Source organism: Lissotriton helveticus, chromosome 10 (genome assembly GCF_964261635.1).
Source record: "Lissotriton helveticus chromosome 10, aLisHel1.1, whole genome shotgun sequence".
NCBI classification, from domain to species: domain Eukaryota; kingdom Metazoa; phylum Chordata; class Amphibia; order Caudata; family Salamandridae; genus Lissotriton; species Lissotriton helveticus.
Genome location: NC_136071.1, coordinates 933262399 through 933286400, shown reverse-complemented (window position 1 = coordinate 933286400; position 24002 = coordinate 933262399). Strand labels below are relative to the sequence as shown.

At 42.6% G+C, this 24002-nt stretch overlaps 2 protein-coding genes across 3 annotated transcripts in view; one reads left to right on the top strand and one right to left on the bottom strand.

The window, feature by feature from the left end:
• The window catches only part of SLC25A40 (solute carrier family 25 member 40), a 389459-nt gene extending 367669 nt beyond the window's left edge, over positions 1–21790 (bottom strand). Inside the window, exon 1 of one of the 2 annotated variants that reach the window (XM_078663592.1) lies at positions 21537–21790. The gene's annotated coding sequence lies outside the window, so the exon portion shown is untranslated. Of the gene's footprint in view, positions 1–15648; positions 15669–21536 lie in introns of those variants that run through there. The other variant, XM_078663593.1, reaches the window with a different exon arrangement.
• Positions 21791–22219: 429 nt separating this feature from the next.
• Positions 22220–24002, top strand: part of DBF4 (DBF4-CDC7 kinase regulatory subunit) — a 260182-nt gene continuing 258399 nt past the window's right edge. Inside the window, exon 1 of the mRNA XM_078663591.1 lies at positions 22220–22386. The gene's annotated coding sequence lies outside the window, so the exon portion shown is untranslated. The remainder of the gene's footprint in view (positions 22387–24002) is intronic.

Below are 24002 nucleotides of genomic sequence, written 5' to 3'. Positions count from 1 at the left end.
ATAACCAGTCAGGCCAGCCTAGGGGCAGGACAACTGTACTAAAAGGCACATCCAAGTTTACCCCCCCTTATAACCCGGCCACTGTGCAGGAATCAACACTTCATCAGGGAATCATACCCCTTCCATCACAGGGAAAAACAAAGGCTCCTTAGTCAGCAATAGCATTTCTTTCTGCAAGGGCAAACACCTGATTGGGTAAAGCAGTCAGATCATTAGGCCACCATGAGCATTAATAACCTTCCCCCTAATACGGGGTTAACCCTTCCATGCCTCAGTCATGGGGCCTAACGGGGCCCAACCACAGTCTCCCCCGTAGGTGGGGCGGTCGTGGGACTTCCGCCCGCCCCCTCGGGGAATTACCTTCTTCTTCGGCTCCTCGAGGGGCCCCTGCGCAGATGCTTGCAGTCGGTAGGCCTCACGTGGCCTTTGGTCTGATCCCGGACTCCCCGGGGCTTGCACCAGCTGGGGGGCTTTCACTCCTCTCGGAGCCCTCCCAGAAGACGACAGGCTATTCCCGGGCCTTCTGCAGCCTCCACGGCCCGGGAACCAATCGAGACGCGGCGGTGAAGGGGCTCGGCCCCTGCGGCCAATCGCGGGGCAGCTCCAGCGGGATGCGGCCGGGAGGACCAATCACGGGCCTGCACGGTCGAACTCAAACTGCAGGGCATAGCGCGGCACACACGGACTCCGGCGGCCCTCTCCTCACATCGGGGGCCGCCGCAACGCTACTCCCAGCGAGGATCTTCCTCGGGGCCCTCCGTCAAAGGCGGAGGCGGGGTAGGCTCCCGCCCTCCGTTCTCGCTCCTCACGGCGGCAATGCTTCTCGTGTGGCGGCGGGGCTGGCACCGACAGTGTGCCCCGGCCCCGCCTCTTCCACCAGCTCACTCCAGGCTGCCCGGACGGCAGCAAATCCCTGCGCGGCGTGGCTGGAAGCTCTGACTTCCGGGCCTATCGCGGCTCTCACTTCCTCATCGGCGGCCCCCTCCTGGCACCGGGGGTCGCCGTGACGACGACAAATACAGCGGGGGTCCCTCCAAGCTGGCGCCGGGCCACGGCGGTGATCTGCGGCCGAGATAAGGGGTAGGCTCCCTTTTAATTAATTATTTACCTCACGGGCCATGCGCAACTGCACGGGACAGCAATAAGGGGGCGGCTCCCTTCTGATCAGTTTCTCCTCACACAGAAAGCGCGCCCCACGAGGGGTAGGTTCCCTCAGCGCTGTCCAGTCAAAAACTTCCTCAGGCCACACAGCAGGCACAGCGCTATCACTGGCAGGGGGGCACTTTGCGATCTTCTAGCGCTCAGGGCTTCTCAACTTCCAGGGTCCAGAGACACAAAGGGCACAGTTCCTCCAGCAGGGCGCAATCCTTCCAGCCCACTGCCTCCAGAGGGGCCACAACTTCGTGGAGGCACCAACCTGCCCAAACAGCGTCTGACAGGCGCACCTCATGGAGGGGAGGGGCGAACAGTTCCACAGCCAGCCCCAGGGGCACACTCCTCACCTCCTGGGGGGGTTCAAGCCCACAGCATTCCTCCTCTTCTGGGCACCTCTTTCCCTCAGCGCTGGCGTAGTTCAAGGTCCCACAGCATCAGTGTCCTGGGTAGGGACCCTCCTTTGTCAGGGGCCCGGGGGGGACAGTAGAAGGGGGGGTTCTAGGGGTGCAGGGCCCAGCTCACAGGCCCATGTGGCGGTAGCACCTCACAGCAGGTCCCCTCTCTCCCTTGTCCCAGCGCTGACTGACTCTCTGGTGACACTTCTCCCTATTTATACCCTCCTCCCAGGCAGTGCCAGGACCTTCTAGAATGTTGGCACATCTAGCCTAAACTGGTTCTAGGGGAGGGGGTGAGCACCCTGGGTGCCAGGCTTTCCCTCCAAAAGCTAGGGGTAGCTGGGTAATATTATCTAGACCGCTGACCTATGGCATTCCAGTGGCAAAACCCAGGGCCATGGCATCCATTTTAAAAACACTACATTTCAGTCAGGTGCAGTTTTAAAATGGGGGATTTTACAAGTGCTCACATTATTTCATGTAATTACATTTTTCAAAAGGGGTCTCACACCACTCATGGCCTATACAGGTTTAATACCATGGGGGAGACAATCTAGATAAGGGGGTCAAAAGCGAAAAATTTTGGGGGAAAAGGCCAAGTCCAACAGTTAACAAGTGAACTGTTCAAACATTTCAAATATATTTCACGAGTTATAAAGACACTTTTGTAATTCTGTGGTGAAAATGTTTTGTAGGATCAAAACAAATAAGAACACTTTACTAGGTGATATGCAAATTTTAAATATTTTTGCTGAACCCCAATTTCTAAACATTGATTACACAATCAAGGGGAGGGGAAAAGAATTGTAGTTAATTCAGCTTCCTTAGGCTAGAGCAAAAAAATCAAGTTGGGGGAATGAACCACTTGTCCTGCGTTCCCAGGGTCTATGATAACATGTGGGGGTTCTTGATAGTTAAAAACCTTCATATGCGAACACTAGTATCAAGCGGTATATCTTGATTCTCCGCTATTTAGTGTCGCAGCAGCATTATCATTGGGTCTTTTCCTTTGTATAATATGCTGACCTCCACATGGAGGAAGACCAACTGGATTGACAGTAGTGGTCAGAGATAAAAAAGAGGGTGTGTTGGTGTTCCAGTGAGTGTGGTTTAAAATTCCTTATATCTAGTCTCAAGTGTTTTTATTCTGTAGAGCATAAGTATAGGAAAATGAAAACAGAGGTGTGCGTGCTAAGGCCTAGTTACTAGCCTCCCGCACTTGTGAGAAAGGGTCAACATGTTTCAGCCTCCTGGCATCTCTAGAGGCTTTCGTCAGGACCAGGCTAATTGGCTCTTAAATGACAAAAGTGGCGCACTTACCACCTTAACATCTTTGAAGGAAGATAACTTATCTGGAAGGAAAAGAGTGGATTCACAAAAGTCACATTATTGTGTAACACTGTTATCATTGCATTTTAGGTTCATGCCACTCAACGTAACACTATCTGGTGATTATAAACGTGTATTAACGTTATATGTAAAAGCTAAAGTAAGGGAGAAGGTGGGAATAAAGGCTTGGATTAAAACTACACACGGCTAAGGAGAAAGTCAGTCATCGTTTTCAGATGTGATATTGCTGGATAAACATAAACTTTACAATAAAGTATGAGACTGTTGAGGGTTTTTCATATTGCGGTATGCGTTATTTTCTAAATCGTGCGAATGTGTTCTTGTAGTTCGAGAACGTCTAATGCAATTATTAGAGAGTTGTGCGCGTTCCCAAAATGGGAGATTTATGATGCCATTTGATGTGGCATTGATATGAAAGTGTTCGGTTTTTCATGAGCGACATTTGTGGAATTAATACGGGCGGTAGGTTTCAAATTGTTCAGAAAAAAACCAGGTGCTGCCTATTCAGTCATGCAGAATATACGTTAGTGCACTTCTTAGTCGAGAAACTGTGTTGCAGTTAAGTAATATATCGTAATGTTTCCTCATTACCTTGCTTCTTATTTATAGGGTTGTCATCGAGGGATCGGGTCAGCTCGGCAAACCTTTCCTTTGTCGAGGATGAAACAACATTATATCATTCTTGTCTACATACAGTGTGTTGCCTTCTCATCCGAACAATCGGCATTACTCTTACAGGTGTTGCCGTTTACCGCGACTTGTTCTGACTCAGGTCCTCGTGTGCCGCGCAGCCGCTTGCAACCGGTTTTTGCTACGTTGCGCGAGTTGAAAGAAAAGAGGGACTGGTGGTTGGCAAAGCGGGATTCTATCTGAGTAGATTAACCAAACTAGATGTGTATAGTATATTTGATACCGTGGATTTATTTACATAGAAAGGGGGGAGTTTTGGCTCATTTTACCTTCTGTTTGGAGGGCCCAGTTCAGAAAAGTTGACAGTGAAGATAGACTTGTGCTTGGCACTATGGTTGGCATATGGAAAAGTTTTTCCCTATCGTCGGTCTTAGAGATGCATGTTTTTACTCGAATAATAAACCACGTGATATTGGGTTATGTTGGTAGCAGTTTATTCAGTGGTGGGCCTGTGTCTGGCACTGTGGTGACCTTAGTGGTTTTACAGTGAGGAAATCCTGGTTGTTTTGATACATTGGTACTCGATGTCCAATGTTAGAAAGTAAGTCTTAAGCCAATTTTAATCATTTGGAGGGAGATCAGATTATTCAGCCTGACATCGACTGGGTGGTCATTGAGACCCTCACTATCAAAAACTACAATGCGGAACGAGTACTGTATGAAAGAGAACAACGCTGGATACACCGTTTGAAGACGGACAAAGAGGGAATGAATGACAACATTCCCTGGCACTAATTGACCTAAGATACAAGAACCTAACATGACTGTATACTTCGCCCATAAAAATCAAACAACCAATATAATCAGACAGGCTGGATAATCAGATCTCCCTCCAAATGATTAAAATTGTCTTAAGACTTACTTTCTAACATTGGACATCGAGTACCAACGTATCAAAACAACCAGGATTTCCTCACTGTCAAACCTCTACGGTCACCACAGTGCCAAACACAGGCCCACCACTGATTAAACTGCTACCAACATAACCCAATATCACGTGGTTTATTATTCGAGTAAAAACATGCATCTCTAAAACCGACGATAGGAAATAACTTTTCCATATGCCAACCAGAGTGCCAAGCACAAGTCTATCTTCTCTGTCAACTTTTCTGAACTGGGCCCTCCAAACAGACAGTAAAATGAGCCAAAAAAAAAACCCCTTTCTTTGTAAATAAATCCACGGTATCAAATATACTTTATACAACTAGTTTGGTTAATCTACTCAGATAGAATCCCGCTTTGCCAACCACCATGCCAACCACCAGTCCCTCTTTTCTTTCATCTCGCGCAACGTAGCAAAAACCGGCTGCAAGCGGCTGCGCGGCACGCGAGGACCTGAGTCAGAACAAGTCGCGGTAAACGGCAACGCCGGTAAGAGTAATGCCGATTGTTCGGCAGAGAAGGCAACACACTGTAGTTAGACAAAGAATGATATAATGTTGTTTCATACTCGACAATAGCAAAAGGTTTGCCGACCTGACCCGATCCCTCTATGCCAACCCGATAAATAAGAAGCAAGGTAATGAGGAAATATTACGATATATTGCTTAACTGCAATACAGTTTCTCGACTAAGAAGTGCACTAACGTATATTCTGCATGACCGAATAGGCAGAAACTGTGTTTTTTCTGAACCATTTGAAACCTACCACCCGTATTAATTCCACAAATGTCGCTTACGAAAAACCGAGCACTTCCATACCAATGCCACATCAAACGGCATCTTAAATCTCCCATTTTGGGAACGCGCACAACTCTCTAATAATTGCATTTGACGTTCTCGAACCACAAGAACACAGTCGCACGATTTAGAAAATAACGCATACCGCAATATGAAAAACCCTCAACAGTCTCATACTTTATTGTAAAGTTTATGTTTATCCAGCAATATCGCATCTGAAAACAATGAATGACTTTCTCCTTAGCCATGTGTAGTTTTAATCCTAGCCTTTATTCCCACCTTCTCCCTTACTTTAGCTAGTACATATAACGTTAATACACGTTTATAATCACCAGATAGCGTTACATTGAGTGGCATGAACCTAAAATGCAATGATAACTGTGTTACACAATAATGTGACTTTTGTGAATCATCTCTTTTCCTTCCAGATAAATTATCTTCCTTCAACGATGTTAAGGTGGTAAGTGCGCCACTTTTGTCATTTAAGAGCCAATATTTACTCTTAAACACCTGGTCCTGACGAAAGCCTCTAGAGATGCCAGGAGGCTGAAAAATGTTAACCCTTTCTCACAAGTGCGGGAGGCTAGTAACTAGGTCTTAGCACGCACACCTCTGTTTTTATTTTCCTATACCTATGCTCTACAGAATAAAATCACTTGAGACTAGATATAAGGAATTTTAAACCACACTCACTGGAACACCAACACACCTTCTTTTTTATCTCTGACCACAACTGTCAATCCAGTCAGTCTTTCTCCATGTGGAGGTCAGCATAATATACAAAGGAAAAGACCCAATGATAATGCTGATGCGACACTAAATAGCGGAGAATCAAGATATACCGCTTGATACTAGTGTTCGCATATGAGGGTTATGTACTATCAAGAACCCCCACACGTTATCATAGATCCTGGGAATGCAGGACAAGTGGTTCATTCCCCCCAACTTGATTTTTTTAAACATTGATTATGCATTATACAATTTTATCAGTAAAACCACATGTTAGTGGGAAAGTTGTGTGGCCATTTCAATGGAATAAGATCTGTAAATGAATGTGCACTACCACATCATGCTTTAGTAATGCATTTATGAAAAGTTTGTTTTTAAACATGAACTGGAAAATATTCCTGCTCCTGCCCAGATGGCAATGCTATTAGTGAACTAAGAGGCAAGCCAGGAATCATGTGTAAACTATATGTGGGAATGATTCTCATTATAGATGGAGAAAACGTTTGGTCTTGTAAATAAAGAGTTTTTTTACAGCAGAAATAGTGAACTTGAATATTTGAAGGAGCTCTCTTCTTTGACAATGAAGAAAAAGGCGTCTCCATAAGACAAAATATTTGCTTAGGATCATACAATTTGAGACCAGTTCAAGGGTAAAGAATATTAGTTAGGTCGAGTAGATTATTCAAGTTCTAGACCTGCAGGTCTAGGAACATTTTTATGATTTTTCGAGCCCTGAATTTTCTTGCACATTATCCATGCCGGAGATAGAATCATAAAATATAATAGTCTTGAGAATATTTGCAGTTCTGTCAAAACATGCTTCAGATTTCAGCCTTCTTATGTTACATCAGCGAATCATGGAACGATACAAGAGACCAAACAGTTTAAATAAAACCACATTTTTATATTTTACAGAGAAAGAATAGCTGCACATTTGTAGCACAAGTTTGAAGGCTTACTGTGTTAAAAACTACAAAATAAGGTCATGTACATATAATTTTTAACTGTGGTTGGCTATGTGGAGTGCTGGAAGTGAGTACAAAAGTGCAGTTTGTGAATATCGAAAAGTAGTATACTTTCTCAAAAGTGAGAAATTACTCAAAAGTGCAGTTTGTGTAGCAGGTCCACAGATTCTAAACTGTTGAACAGGCTATACATAAATGTGAAGCTGCTCACACCACTCTACTCATAGGGTTGTATGTTCTTTCAACGAACTCCGTTGTAACGCATGCCTTTACCACGCATGCGTTACTACGGAATGCTATTTTCACGCCTATCTTTCTCCACGTATTTTTCTGTGGTGACGTCATACGTAGGAAAAAAGAAACGGCCGTTTCCTTCCTCTGCGACGCCGATTGCCTGCACATCTCGTCTGAAGGTTAGTGTTTTTGGGGGGGGGGGGGGGGAGCCCCTCCTAACCCCCCTTTTTTATTTGTACCCTTTACCACACATGCCTTTACTACGTACCTCCTAGTAAACGTATGCGTGGTAAAGGCTGTCGTTGTAACCACGCATGCGTTGTAATGCATGCATGGTTAAGGTTTTCGTTGAAACGGCCTCGTTGTAGTGGCTGTTTCCCTGCTCATAGTTAACATGCAAGGACTTTAGGTCGAGGCACTTTACATGGTTAAAATGTGCGACATGGAAACTTTCTGAATATTCTCTAGATTTAAACTTAAAAACAATGTATCACTGTAGGTTTGTGGAAACTGAGAACGTGATCCTTTCCCTAACTGGTTGAATTATGGCAGGCAGCTAAAACGTCCCTCTGGGCTCTAAAAGTTAAGTCTATTAACAAGTCGGAGGAAATGCACTTTTCAGGTAACTGCAAGCAAAACCCATTGCTACCTTACGGTGATTATAAGTAGTGCTTTAAAAGAGATTTTAAAAAATGGGGATGTATCTAAAAGAGGTGTAGCCAATTATCGTACCCAAGAATCCTTTCCAAGAGGCATAGCCTATGAAATTGAGGGTGTGACTTAAAATATGTAAACTAAAATCCTGTGCATCACACAAAATGCCAGCTGACCCCTATTAGGGTGCCTTTGTGTCCGTTTCTGTTATTGTATCTAGACACATTACTATGGACAAATACCCAAATCAGCCAGGCCTATTGGCTATGGCAGTGCTTGTTAGTAGGACCAAATAAATGAGTAACAACAAAGGTTTTGTAATGAATAATTAAAATTGATCATGTTTCAATTCTGAAAATATGAAACTGTGAATGACACATTACCAAGGTCGATGGAAGCGATAGTGGTTTACGGAATGTCTCAGTCACTCCCATTCTTTCCTTCACACCACTTTACTCAGCAGTCTCTCACTCTGATAGACACAACCTTTTCCTCCCAACATTCCAGCAATATCGTCTATCTGCATTTCTCACACATCATCTCTTGCCTGTTAAGTAATGTCTTTACATTCTCACCTTCTGTCCATTCTCCAAACTTCCAGGGCACAAAACTCGCCTCACCTTCAACATAAAAGGCATTACAATCAGCTATCGAAGTTGACCCAGTCTAATTTTCTTACATGAAAGGATCCTGCATGTCGAAAGGACCTGAAATAAGAATGCCACCTGAACCATTTTCGGGACAATTTCCGACATAAATCAAACCGCAAGCAGCTCATAGCCATGAGATAGCCTGCATAACCCGCGCATAAACAACATCAGACAACACAAATAATAATTTGTTCAATGAAAGCAGTTGCATGAAAGGGTCGTAAAATGCACCATTCCTTCAAATAATGTCACCCGAGTTTTTCCTGCACATAACTACGTATTTATGAAAAACGTAAAACATCCGGTATTAAAGGCAAAAAAGCAGTGCACAAACAAATCTGGGGCTCGAGGAGTAGGTAAAGTGTTCGTTGTTTTGTGGGGACCTATAAAGTAATCAATCACTGTGGCTCCAGCAACTAACTTGCGTCAGGCGTTTAACAACCATCAACAAACGTGTTAGTTTGCCTTCTCCAGATGCCTTAACAACACCAGGGCAAACAAAACATCGATTGACTTTATTTTGGTCACATAGGAAATCATCGACTGAAAAGTCCGGATGGCAGATGGAAACTAGAGACATCAATCAGTGTGTCATTGTGACTGGAGCCCATGTAAAGCGCCCTAATGCCAAAGGGTCGAGTTTGCGCTATATACATCTGCAAAAAAGAAACATGCACATGCAGGCACAGACCAGCACAAAGACACAAACACACGGCCTCCATTAGACCCACAGATACCAGAAATAAAGCCTCGGAGGCACCTGGACAAAGAGGGACCCATGCACGGACCATCATAGCAGTTCACTCACACACAGGCTTGCCAACTTTAATAAAATAAATAAATAGAGTGAGAGCTGTGTCCCTAGCGGGCGCCGTGCTCAGTGAAGTAATAATATCAAACACACGTGTGGTGCGCGCCGGGATAATTAAAACAAGCATTTACAATGCAACGGTTTCGCCTTTGGAAAAGTTAGAGCTATTGGCATTGTAAATTTGCATAAGGTAGCCGCTAATGTAATTTTTTCTGATGTCATAATACACTATTAGAAGCACGGGAAGAACTTCATTGAATGTAGGAAGCTCTTAATACAGAAAAGGTTGGAGATGCAGGATAAACATTATATACATTTTTCAACCAAATAAAGTGAGTTAAAAAAAAATGTCATTAAATATCAGTTAGGCGGCTCAAGCCAAAATTAAGTACACAGCCATCACCAACTTACCTGGCCACATTGTATACCAAAATTAGTCTATATGAGTTTCGTAACAGTTATGCCAAACATTCAAGAGCTGGGGTTAAAGCACAGCAGTGAACATGTATATCTGAAAGAATATCAGGTCCATAAGAAGGTAACAAACATCTTTGTGAGGCAAAGCATTTGGGAGTAGGTCACCAAAGTGAATAGAGAGGAGATTAACATGACTATGCTAAATATTGTCTCAAAAAGGTTAAAGATGACACTTTGAAAATGGAAATAAGTTGCATATATGTCAATGGCTAACACCAATTTCCTATAGGAATGCAACTGATTTCGTACGCAGTCGAAAACGTTTACTTTTCCAACTGCTGGTGATAAAATCAACTACTCAAAGGGTGACATAAGGGGTGCAAAAGTCACACATAAGAATGTCACACAGTCAGCTATGTTAACACACTAGTTGCCAGCAGACCCCAGATCATGACACTGTCAGTCAATTCCAGATACTTTATCAGTGGCACTATCAGAGTGGAATCATGTTAAAGTCCTTACTTAAAATTGTTACATTGGAACTACAAATCTGGCGGTGACTGGGTAGTTGTGTCAAAAGCAGGGCGCGTCCCTCGCTAGTGACGTCCCGCTTTTGATAACATTCGTCATCACTGCGTGCCCGGACTACACTGAAACCCAGCCATTGGGATAGAAAACAATATACTGGGTAATAAACCTTCAGTACATAGAAATGTTCAGTTGGGTGGACCCTGCATGTAGCAATGATGTACTGTGTAGTACTCAGCAGTCTGGAAAGGCTCATTTTCCAAACGCCCTCCAGGAGCGGAACAAAGCCAGCTACACTTGCCGGCGTCTGCGTTTGGAACCGTGTGTTGCTTCTTGACCCAAAAATCACAGATGTAAGGAAGGGAGGGAGCAGCTGCACCCGCCACATCTGCTCACGTCCCTGCTTTTCATGCACGTTCTGTTACCTGCATACCCGGCGCCCCAGGGTCTACGCCAGTGTCCAGCACAGCAATAACCGTCCCGCGGCCGTCGTACTCTGGGAAGCGGGCGAGGAAGCCGGCGGCACCCGTCTCCTTCTTGGGCAGAAGTCCGTGGAGCGGGAAGGGCTCCTCGGCCACCGGTGAGGCCATGGTGACGACACAACGGGGCTTCTTGGAGCTGCTGCTTGCACCGGGGGAGGAGCAGGAGGGAGTCGACCGGTGCAATGTGCAGCCGGTGGCAGGAGAGACCCAGGGGAGACTTAGACAGCGGATGGGCGGCCATAGAACTCTCGTGACGCGCCGGGGGGAGGAGCATGTGTTATCCTGGCCACCAATCGGGGAACGGCTGAGGGAGAGGCGGAAGCGTGGGTGCTTCTGTCGGAATAGCTCACGCAGCCGATGTAACTGTCAAAAAAGTAGGAGGGGGAAGGAAAGATTCAGTTGAGGGCGGCCCTGCTCAAGGTCTGCAAAGTTGTTGTTTGTGACGTTATTGGCATACATCTGGTTACTGGCAAGAAGGCGGACCCGCAGCTGTCGACGTCAGTGGAGGACAGTGGAACCATATCTGTAGTAAAGGGGAATGTAGAAAGTGATCAAATCTGAAGGCAGAAGCGTAGATGAAAACAATTATTCAGGTAACCTCCACGACGAGAAACCCACGGAAAGGCAACAGCTGATCAGGGGAAGCTCTCACCAACCGACTCTCACCAGGCAGCAGGAGAGAACGTTCTCATGCACAGTAATAATAAATGACATACTCAAATTCTAATTCCAGTTTAAAGAGACAATACATAATGTTTTGCCACATACTACACACTCCCTCTATTCAACAGCAAACCAAACTCAAAATAAAGATAAAACGAAAAGAATACGTAAACAAGTCAGGTCCCGGGCCGGCCAGCCAATCACAGCGCGGCCCGGGAATGACGTCATGGGGGTGTCCCGGGCCGGCAGCCAATGACAGCGCGGCCCAGGACAAAGGGGCGGGACTTAAAAAAAGACAGAGAAAAGTGATTGACAGCCTCTGTCTCCCAATGGCTAGCGTCCATTTATGGAGCTAGCCAATGGGAGACAGAGGCAGAACCAAAGTCCATATGTAGGATCATGAGGTTTCGCCGTGGGCGGAGCAACTGCTACGCAGTTGCAACGCCCAGGGCGAAACCTAAACAGATGTTGGAACAGATGGCCCATGCACGTAACTGCAAGCGTTAGGCCATGGGCGGATACATACACACGCCTTTGACCAATTGAGTGATGTCTTTCCCAGAAAGACACACGCCTAGGCCAATACAAAAATAGCCACAAGCATGAGCTTGTGAAAACTGCTGGTCAGCTCCAAGAGGCCGTTATCCTTAGAGCAGCGCATTCACGCTGGCTCTAAGGCTCGACCTAAAAAGGACCAAGAATATGTATAAGAAATATACTGATCTAAAATAAACCAATCTGCCTCTTTCCCCTTCAAATTCCTCTAAAAAAAACTTGATATTGAATCTTTCTTTCTCGACAGCATATGACTGACATAAATTTATGTCATCATGTAGTATTCTAAATATATAGTTTTGTCATATTTGTTATGTATGGTCTTTGCTTTGGTTACTGTATCCTCTGTAACATTCTTAGATTCATACCATGTCATGTTGTGTTTCATTATTCTAATTGGAATCCTTGTCTGGTTAACATGTTGATTTCCAGGAATTATCTTGTAGGAATGTGTTGGATAATGACTGTTCCTACAATTTGTCCAATGTAATCTTGACCATTGATAATGCTCAGGACATTATTAAGGTGGAGGGTCCTTTTTGTCACGCGGTTATTGGGGTCAAGTTTCTCCAGGACATTGCCAAACAGGTGCCCCTATTACTGTTTAGGCAGATAGCACTTTATACTTGTTATGGTATGCCTCCTTCAAACTAAATGCCCCTGATATATGTCCCAAGGCCTTTGGTGACAAGGAAATTAATCTCCTGGGATTTTTTCAATGCTGATTTGCAAATTTTAGGCAGAGTTGTTTACACTATGATTTATGTGACCACTAACAGAAGGGATACAGTTGGCTGGCTGGATCAAGCAAAGTTAGGCATACATCTTAGACCTGGTCATAAGAGCCCCATCGTACTTGGGGAAATGCCTTTACTTTACTTTCCCTTAATGATGATTGCAATGTTGATGTTCTAACTGTGATTAATGTCTAAATTCCTGAGTGTGTTTAAAGATGTGATAGGAACAGTTAATGGGTGCGAATACAAGATAAAACTGAACAAAAATGCAGTGCCTATTGACCACAATGTCAGACTGTTCCAGTCAGTGTTCGGGCAGATTTGGGAAAATTGTTAAATAAACTGACAAAGGAAGGGATCATTAGTCACACTGATTCTTTGCAATGGATATATCCTATTGTTCTAGCTGAAAAAAGCAGAGATCTTCGTCTCTGTGTGAACTTAAGATTTTTTAACCACAATATAATAGTAAATGGTCACCCGCTTCCTCATATTCATGAAATGTTATCCAACATAGGTCAAGATAAGGATCTTTCCATGACAGATCTACACTCTGCTTACCACCAGATTGCTTTGAATGCTAAATCTCAAGAGCTCACCTCATTCATAACACCATTTGGGGCTGATAAGAATTTGAGACTACCTTTTGGTCTTTCCTTAGCGCCAAACATTTTTCAGAAGGTTATGAACATTCTTTTTAAAGACCTCAAGAATGCCCAAGCCTTCCAAGATGACAATCTCATCTCTACCGAGACTAGAGAAGAATTTTTTGGGGATTTTAGTCAAAATACTTAGCATTCTTGATTTCAGAGGTATTACGGTTCAACCTGAGAAGGGTACATTTCTTGTTCAACACTTAGATTACCTTGGTGTATAACCCCTAATCGCATCAAACCTAAGTTTTGCAATGTTGAGGCTATTCTTAATGCACCTTCCCCAGTCAAGAGTTGCTTTGAGGTCAATTCTAGGTTTGTGTGAATATTATATGCGCTTTGTGCCATCATATGCCTCTGCAGCCTTTGAGGAATGTACTTTAGAAAGGTTTCAAATTCATGTGGACTGATTAGATTAGTGAGGCTTTCACCAATGTCAAACAACTTGTTGTAAATGCTCCAGCTCATAGCCCTTTTGCTGCAGGTCAAAGGTGTATTATTACTGTTGATGCCAGCATGAAAAACATCAGTGCAGTGTTTGAGCAGAGAGTGAAAGCAAAAGAAGTCCAAAACCTTTCAGGAGGCAGAGACACACTACAACACCACAGAAAGGGAGGCGTTAGCTTGTGCCTGGGCTGTCCAGAAATTTTAAACGTTATTTGTGGGGCTGTTCATTTGAAATCTACACAGACCACAAGCCACTTGTTTTTCTAATATATTGTAATGGTTTAGGCAAAACGTCTTCCCGCCTTCTACCTTTGCTTTCCAAACTGCAAGAGTACGATTTTACTTTCAAGTATATGCAAGGGGAAGCATTTTAGGGCAGATTCCCTTTCACATTTACCTTTACCTACCAGGGATGACATCAAGGATTGGGAGTGTGTGGTTGCTGCTTTGGATGTTGTATCTGCTTCTAATAATGTCATTTCTGAAAAGGACTGGGTGTAAGCTATCTCTTAAGATAAGGTGTTAAAAAAGCTTATGGATTATATCAGGAAGGGTTGGCCTCCCATTCGTGCCGTCTCTGATGATATAAGACCCTTTGCTCAAGTTTCTCCTGAGCTTTCAATTGAAAACCAAATTTACACAAGAAATGACAATTTTTTTCCTCCTTACTTGTTGAGACCGAACTTGATTAAAATTGCTCATTAAGGGCATTTGGGAAGCATGGGCACTTGTAAAAAAAACTGAAGGAAAATTATTGGTGGCCTGCCATTAATGTGCAGGTGGCTTCATTTGTAGACTTGTATCCCCAGTGCTTTCTTTCTGATACGCATTAGAAAACTGTACAAAAACATTTCCATCCTGTATCTTTACCCGATGGTCCTTGGTTAAAGGTGGCCTTAGATTTTGCTGGTCCTTTCAACCTCTACCTTTCTGTAATAAGTTCTTTCTAGTTCTTATTGACTACCTTTTGAAGTGAATTTATATTTATTTCGTCGAGTCAGCTTCCACTGAGTGCTTTACGTTTTCTTCAAGATTTTTTTTGCTTGAAGGAACTTCAAAGGAAATAATAACAGATAATAGCATCCATGTTGTCTCCACACAAATTAGGAAATGTCTTTCGAAGTTTGATGTACAACATCTTCAGGTTGCTCTGTATAGCCCTTCAGGAAATGGTTTGGTGGAAAGGGTCAACCGTTTCATCAAGGAGGGTATTCAATGGGCCTTATCCTCAGGTGTTGATGTGAAACAATTCTTGAGAGAAAAGGTCAATCATTATAACACCACTGCTCATTCAAACAATGGTTTCACTTCCTTTGAATTGTTAAGGGGGAGGAAGAACAAAATAACAGGTCTAAGATTCTACTTGGTTGGATACTCAGACAGATTAGAGAAATCAAAACGTGGCTACTGTGCCTTCTTTACAGAAAAGTGTTCTTTTGAAACAACAAAAACAGAAACTCTATTTTGATATCACTAACCATGTTTCTGAAAGGGAATTTGTGGTTGGTTCCTGGGTTCTCATCAAGAAACCTGTTAAGGTCAGGAAAGAGGAGTCTGTTTTTTTTCTCTCCCTGTAGAGTTGAACGTGTAAGTAAAAAGGTTGTTCTTATGCAGGGAAGGGTTCGTGGAATAAAATCAGTTTAATACCCGTCTCTGATGCATAAGTGGAAATTACCAGAAAACACTCCTTTTGAGGAGTATTCTAGCTTGAGTCACGACCATCCTGGGTTTGTGCAGAAACTCCACAGTTTGTTTACAAATGAAGTTTCCCCACGTGTTTCTGCTGCACTTATTACTGATGAGCACCAGAGGACACAGTTTTTTTTGTTCTGATGTGTCTCAAACTGTATTACCTGAAATTTTGCTGTGCCCAGGTGTATCAGACTTAGGGTGACCAACCGTCCGTAAATTTCACGGACAGTCCGTAATTTTCACCCTCTGTCCGTTGTCCGTGACAACATATCTAACGGACGCAATTTGTCCGTAATTCTGCAGGTTTTGGATGACAGCCAATAATTTTGTGGCTTTTACTCTTCAATGATTGCCCAAGACGTTGTGTAGAGAGCCTAGGATTGGCTTAAAACCTTCAGCCAATCCTAGTGCTCAAGGCACCACTGCAGGACTGTTTTCATTGGCACCAATGCTTCAGGGCACCACCTTTACATTACTGTAGGTCGTGCAGAAGCAAGCTTTCGGTTTTGTGTGTGTAGGGTCTGACTGCTGCATTTTGGAAGAGCGATGTCATTTCACAGGCCGGCAGACTCTCTCAGCCCCAGCTTCTGGACCACAGAGTCAGCCATGGTCTTTGTTACACTTTTCAAAGAACTTCTCAAATGGTCGGTAAATTTAAAAAATGTGCTTTTTACTCTTCTTTTACGTGTGTGTGTGCATTTATTTCCAGTTCATCAAAGTTTGTCTGCTGTTTTCACAGTTTCCGCTAGTGTACTCGTTCCTAGGCTCTCTCTAGCTTTCGCTCGCCCTTTCCCCCTTCAAACTACACCTCATTCTGTAGATAAGAGGAATGATTGTTAAATTGTTCCAATTAATTTGCGTCAGTGAAATATTGGGAAAATGGTCTTTTACATGGTTTTAACTGCTTTTAGAATATCGAATGCAACAAAAAGATTTTGCTTCGATCCCTATTCAATAAGGGAAAAAATGGAGACAGCAGTTTGCAAAACAATTGCTCATAATGTATGACACATCTTTGTTGGCGAATTAATTAATTGTATTGTTAATGCGGAACTAACAAAAGACATCCTAATCAATGAAGGATCTATTTTAATATTTTAAGGTAAACAGTTTTTTTGATAAAAGCTAAGTAATTCTTCCGCTAAATTAGTTTAATCTTTGTATTTTAAAAGGAGATTTTTTTCTTCTAATAATTACTCCGCAAAAACAGAGCACTTTGAGTGTAGGCACTTTTTTGCCTTGGTGCAATATTGTTTGTTATATGAAATCTAGCAATATCGTTAGAGCAATAACAATATACTACTGGTTTCTTGAAAAATTCAACTGGGTAAGAGGTGGACTGGAGCAGGGATTTGGAGAAAAATAAAGTTCTCCATTGGCCACATTGTTGCAGAAGGGTAGACAACCAGAGTATGACATGTTTTAGAAGAATTAGTCTTGAGCCTGTTTTAGTCATCAACTAACTTTAGGAAAGTGATCAATTGGTGAAGTTCTCTCATGAATTTGTTGATGGAGGGCTTGTGTATCAACATATGCACAGACACAAATATCGTTTTGCATTGAAGTGCTCCTTTCAGTGCAAGTGGTGGGTGAGCCATGTTACACCACTTGTTCAGTGCATATGAAATGTTCCAGTGGGCAGTATTGAAAATTGTATTGTATTGAAAATGTATGCCTACCAACGCATATACATGTGTGTAAGGCAAAACATGCAAGTAGATGCATTTACTTAAATTCTTTTCATTTGCTTTTTCAACTTCACCCATGGTATCTTATGGGGCAGCAGAATGTGAGGGCCAATGGTTAAGTTTACTAATGCTAGGCGTGAGTGTACTTTCGCATATCTACATTTTGCAGTGTAAGAAGTGTAGACTTACATTTTGCAACAGCCTTTTAAATCGACTGGACATGAATTGCAAGTTGGCCCGGCTGATGAGTGCTAGGATGTAGCCTTACGGTTAGAGCAGTCGACCTCGAAGCTGGGGAACTGGGTTCGCGTCTCGGCAACAACGCTCAACATCTTGTGAATATGGGCAAATCACTTAATCTCCCGGTGCCTAACAAAAATTAATGTGTCCAACTGTAACGAAACTGGTGCTCCTGTAAAGCGCTCTGATATCACCACTTTTCCTCTCTCTCTGATTCTTGGCTCACTTTGTCACCTGTCTATGGGCATATCACCTAGTGCTGTCACCTGCCTCATTCTTTTTCACATGTCGATATTTCACTTACACCTGTCGCCTGTCTCTTCTGTATTTAATCCCACTCTCTTTAGTGTCCTCTTCATGCTCTTCTGTCCGTATTTTTCCCCTCATAGTTTTTCTCTTTTACCCATTTCTCCCCCTCTGTTGTACTTATTTCTTGCTCCCTTCACGCGCGCTGGGGGTGGAGGAGTATCAGAGACTACCTTTTACTAGGGTTGGTTCCACTTTCAGAAATAAATAATTGGTTTGCAAGTCTGTAGCTTAGCTTACAACCTGCTACTGGTTAGAACTTTCATGACTTTACTTTCAAATGACGTAGGTGAGAGGTACAGGAAGTAAAGAAGGCTCATTAGAACTTTGTATCAATCCTGTTTCTGATTCAGCCCTTACCCCCCTGAGACCAGGTGGTCACTGTTGCACCCATAAATGATGCCCCATGGCAAAGTCTTGAAAGTTCAAGAACACTTCTGCAGTAAATTCTATGTCAAGGGATTTGCGCTCCAAGTTTCCAAGTACTGTGGGTGGCAGTGCTGCTCTCATGGCTATTTCTTTCAACAACATCACAGTCTTCTCATATAGGCCGGATGCAAGTCAAATAAGGTTGTGTTTCTAGTTGAGAACTGTGGGCAAAGACAGTTAGAACTCTCTGGGGGGTGGCTACCTACAGAAAAATGACAGTCCCACAGAACTTCTGATGAATACTTATTCTCCGTTCTCTACTATCTGATCTCATCAAGTGCAGAGATGTGGAGACCAGAGAACAGTAGAGCCAAACAACAGTTCTTAAGAATGGAGAGTCTTTTGAGCTTGCACTAACTAGACACTTCAGGGCTGTTGTCGTGTTGGCCCTTTAATGTTTTATTTAGAATTGTGCCTCTGTAACATTCTCTGTTGTCACAGGATTCTTCTCCAGTCTCTGTGCTGACAGTTGCTGGGGAAGAAGTCCTGTGTAGGTTGTTCCCTACCTTGCTCCTGTGCTTTTCCTACAATAAATCCTTTTTATTATACTTATCTGTGTGGACTCTACACTACAATTTTGGCGACGAGGTCCAGGAAGCACCAGGAAACCCCCGAACCCTCATTACTTCATCTTCAAGGATTTTTGACATTTCGACCTATTTACAAGGAATACCCTCATCTGGAAGTGCCCTTTCGACATACAAGGAACACTCTCATGTGAAAGTGCCTTCCGACATTCCTATAGTGGCCCTTATCCATGATGAAAATCCTTTCTGCATAAAAAAAAAAGTTTGGATGGAGGAGTATGTGAAAGATAAGCTACTGACTTTGGTTGTTTCTTCTATTCAGGAAGGTTGGCTAGAAAAAAACAAATTAGCTTCCGACCTTAAACCTTTTTGGGAGGTTAGGAATGAACTTACTGTCTTAGACAATACTATTTTTCGGGGCGACAAAGCTATTCCTCCTGTATCCTTAAGAGACTCTATTTTAAGTTTATGCCACAAAGATCACTGTGGAATTGTTAAAACCAAGCAAAATATTAAGTGGTGGTACTGGTGGCCTGGTATTGATGTCATGACGGAGAGAATGGTACGTGATTGTGTGGTTTGTTCAAATTCTGATAAAGTCCTTAATACGTTAAAACCTGAGATGTGTCTACCTTTAGTTCCTGATGGTCCTTGGCATACTGTTGCTATGGATATTATGGGACCTGTTGGGGATAGTCACAGATTTATCATCTCTATTATTGATATTTTCTCTAGATGGCCTTGTATTACAGTAGTAGACAAAGTTGACTCGACCACTGTCTTAGAATTTATTGATAAGGTTTTTATGGAAGAAGGCTTACCTACTCAAATCATTAGTGATAATGGTGTTCAATTTTTGTCTAAATTGGCTAAATCTTATTTTGATAGAACAGGCATCACTCACAGAACCACCTCTCTTTATAATCCGAGTGGTAATGGTTTATGTGAAAGATTTAATAAAGTTCTTAAAAATGCTATCCAAATTAAAAAAAGAAGATTGGGAGGTTTGTGTACATAAAGCTATTTGGTCCTACAGAACCAACATCCATGACGCTTTGAAGAAGTCACCCTTTGAAATCATGAGGGGTCGTGTCGCTAGGACCAAATACAATCCTGATTGGTTACATAAGAAGGATTGTGTTGACATTCGCATGAGTGAAATCAAAGACAATATAATGGAGAAGCATCTCCAGTACAAGAAGAGTTTTGACAATAAATATGCTTCTGGTTCCATAAATGTTGAAGCTGGCATGTTGGTGAAAGTGAAATTACCTTGGAAAGTTCGTAAGGGTGAATCTCAATTTTCCACTCCCTTGATGGTAAAAAAAGTTTTACGTAATGCTGTTCTCCTTAGCGATGGGAAAGTATGGAATTTAAAAAGAATTGCTATTTACAAAGGAAAGAAAGATCTATGTTCTACTCCCTCTAATTCAGGGGCATTTCCTAATGTTACTCCTGGTTCTCAAATTGTTCATGATGAGGATCATGGTGGTTTCTTTTTTTCTGAAAATGTTTCTGAAAATGTTTCTGAAAATGTTTCTGCTCCTGTTGGTACCTCCAATGTTGTAATTTCTGATGACATTAACACTAAGTCTATTCCAGGATTTGGAAATGTATCTGTTCCTGATGGTAACGTTCCCAGTTGTATGGACAACGCAATTACTTCCGATGTTGGCAACGGGGACAGTTCAATTTCCACTGGAAATGTTAGTGATTCTCACCCTGCTGGTGAAGGGTGTTCTTCAAGTCAAAACCCCAACAATACCATTGTTAGAAATTCCATCCGCTCTGAGAATACCATCATTGGGAAAAAACGTGTTTGTTCTAAACCCATTTGGTTACAAGATTTTGTTTGTGATTGATTTGTTTTTTTTTTGTTTATAAGGAAGAAGATGTGTCGTGTTGGCCCTTTAATGTTTTATTTAGAATTGTGCCTCTGTAACATTCTCTGTTGTCACAGGATTCTTCTCCAGTCTCTGTGCTGACAGTTGCTGGGGAAGAAGTCCTGTGTAGGTTGTTCCCTACCTTGCTCCTGTGCTTTTCCTACAATAAATCCTTTTTATTATACTTATCTGTGCGGACTCTACACTACAGCTGTGTGGTTGGGATTCAGCCCTTTTGGTGCCCTGCCTGTAATATACCATTGCGCGATCTCCTTCGTAGTGTCTGTAGAAAGTACCTTTGTCCCAAATTTTTGTCCTGAATTTTGAGCTTCCGTCCTGAATTTATGTCCTGAATTTTGACCCTTTGTCCTGAATTTTGACACTCACCGTCCTGAATTTACAACCATGCCAGTTGGTCACCCTAATCAGACTCCACTTCTAATCTAGAGATTTCTTGTACTTGAAGGATTTCGACATTAACAGTGCGTTTTAAAGATTATGATTTATCTTAATTGTTTCCTTTATGGGGGAGGTGATGTAATGTTGTAAATATATCGTTTTGTCGTATTAGTTATGTATGCTCTTTGCTTTGGTTACTGTATCCTCGTTAACATTCTTAGATTAATACCATGTCATATTGCGTTTAATTGTTCTAAATGGAATCCTTTTGTGGTTGCCAGGAGAGCGGTCAGTTTACACTGAACCTTCTCCTGAGCAACTGGATACTTACTTAACCTTGGGTCCTGTCTCTTGAACTTGTGGAATAATATCTTTGGACACATTTGTCACGGTATTTGCCTCGGGCTGCCAACTCACCCAATACTACACATGTATTGGAAAATGTTCACTTGACAACTTGTGCTCTGAAAAGTGCCCAATCACTGCACAGCTGCTTGTATTCAGATCAGAGAAGCAGGTGTCTTTAAGTAAGACAACGCAGAGAACAGAACCCGGGGCTCCGTGCCCGTAATATTACCTTGAAGATCCCAGACCATATGTATCTCTGCTCACTCCTCAACACTGCATCTGCTGCCGCGCCTCCTTTTACTCCCTCGTGTTCAGCGTTGAACCTCGACTCTTCTACTATGAAGCAATACCGCGAAATAGTCATGCGGGAGGAACGCCGCGCCGATAGGTGTGCGCCTGCATAGGACGCCGTGCGGACAGCACCAATGGGAAACCGCTAAAAATGACATTGAAGCGCGAGGGACACACGGCGAAAAGACGTCTACAATACTGGTATCAGGCGTTTGACAAGTGTTCAAGGAAACTAAGAAAGGACTAAAACGTCAAATTGATCCCTGAATTAAATTAATCTGAAAACAGAAGTAGGGCAAGGCTACCCATTAGCGGAAACACGGTGCGTTTACTTGTAGTGCTATTTGGAATTTGTACGGGCGTCTCTCCTTCTTGTGTTTTCTAATTAGTCTGCTTTTTGTTTCCATGATGTGCCCCGGGCCGCGTTGCAGATCCATTAGAAGCACTTTCAACACACATCGAAACGCTCATGCTTTGCTAGTAAAAGCGTATAACACAAAAAAAAAACTTTTACCAAGGTTCCGGAGACGGAAGGAAATATATGTTCCAAATGCCGTAGGATCCGTATTCTTTCTAGTTTTTTATTCCAGTGCCCGTGTAGAATCAGCTGTTCGATGCCTCGTTTACTTGCATCACAAAGTGGTGAATCTAGTGATCCACTGAGGGACTACGGCGGGAAAGTGCGAAGTTTGGACTAACTTACGTTATCGCCGGGCGAGGAACGGAGACCCTGTACAACTCCTTTTGTACATCATGTACCAACTCTAGCACACGTTTGGTTGCAGCGGGTGAGTCGGTTTCATTCACCCGATTTTTTTTATTTTAATTCTCCCACGTCCCTGTCCTAAAATGTTGGCATGTATGGTCGTTATAGGTAAACAGTTGGAGACGGAAAGGTGTTGTTCCTTTCTTGACACCCTGTTGTTATGTTTAGGGGGCAGGAGTGTCAGATTCAAGTACTGTAATGGATTGTGTTTGTTGTTTTTATTAAATATTTTGATCTTTTTAAAGAGCAACATGGAGACAGCCTGCTGTCTGCCCTTCCCCTTTCAAAATTTGACCCGCCCCCAACTGTTTATGTTTGGGGTCTGACACTCAAACGCCTGGAGTATGTTTGTTTTCCGCATGATTGCTTTTATGGATAAGTGTACGGCTTCATACTTTTGAAGGTGCTGTTTTTTATTGTTTTAATATAATGGTTGTTGCAATTATCGTACGGTAACACTTTGAAATGCAATATGTGTAGTATTTCGCTGTAGAAATTAATAAAGTATTCTTTTAGAGTATTTTTCGTTATTTATTAAGGAAATAGTATGTTGTGCACGCTGTCACTTTAAAATGTGCAATGTTATGTTGTAATTACCGATGGTTTGATTTGATTGGTACATTTTGAAATATTATATATGGTACAGTTTTTATATTATGTGAAGGGAAGATGCTTTGATTGCAATGATTTTGTTGTCAATTAATTTAGTTTTTAACATTATGAAATGTGAAGATGCTGTGATTGCAATGATTTTTATTAATTATTAATCAAGCAATAAAGATGATATACTTTGAAGGTGCTGTTCAGAGCAGCAACCGGACGATCGTGGAGGATTGCTAGCCGTCCATATTGACAAAATTCCTTTGCAGATTGCAATGTAATTGTGACTTTTTCTACGTGTATGGAAATGTCTCGCGCCAGAACGTGGTGAAACACATTTCTGTGTTTATAGCAGGTTTATTAATAAAGCTTAACGTTTGCTTTTCTGCACCCCCCACCCCTAGCGCCTTGAGACCCTTACGGGTGAGTAGTCGCGCTTTACCAAACTCCTGATTGATTGATTTTCTGTGTTTAAGTTGGATCACTTATGTAGCATAACTAATTCACTGCAGGGCTCTAAAAATCATTACAATTTTACTAGACCTGCAGGTTTATCATAACCTAAAAAATGTCCTCGACCTAACTGAAATACACTTGACCTCAGTTTCTGGAATCGGAGCAAACGTGAAAAGTTAAAAAGATTGAAAGGCATTTTTATTGCTCATTCACTTTGTGAGCAATAAAGATGCCTTTAAATCTTGCTATCTTGTCACATTTCCTCAGCTTTAAGAGACAGAGGTAAAAAGCCAGTTTGTCTTCCTTCTTGCCAGAAAGGGCAAGTAGGGCCTAAAAATAGCTCGCCCTAATTGAATCTGGCTCGCAAATGCAAACGGGCGAGTGGATTTTTCGAGCCCTGCACTGGGCCTCTGGTCTAGTTGCACTGACTATCAGAGAACTAAAGGAATGAGGCTCTAATGGGCACACCTGAATAATTTCGTTCTGTGATTTTTCTTTTTCTTAAACTAGACAACAATGTGAACATTTATGTTGTGTAGTATATTTTAATGTTTCAACTAATGTGCTTTGAGGGAAGCTTGC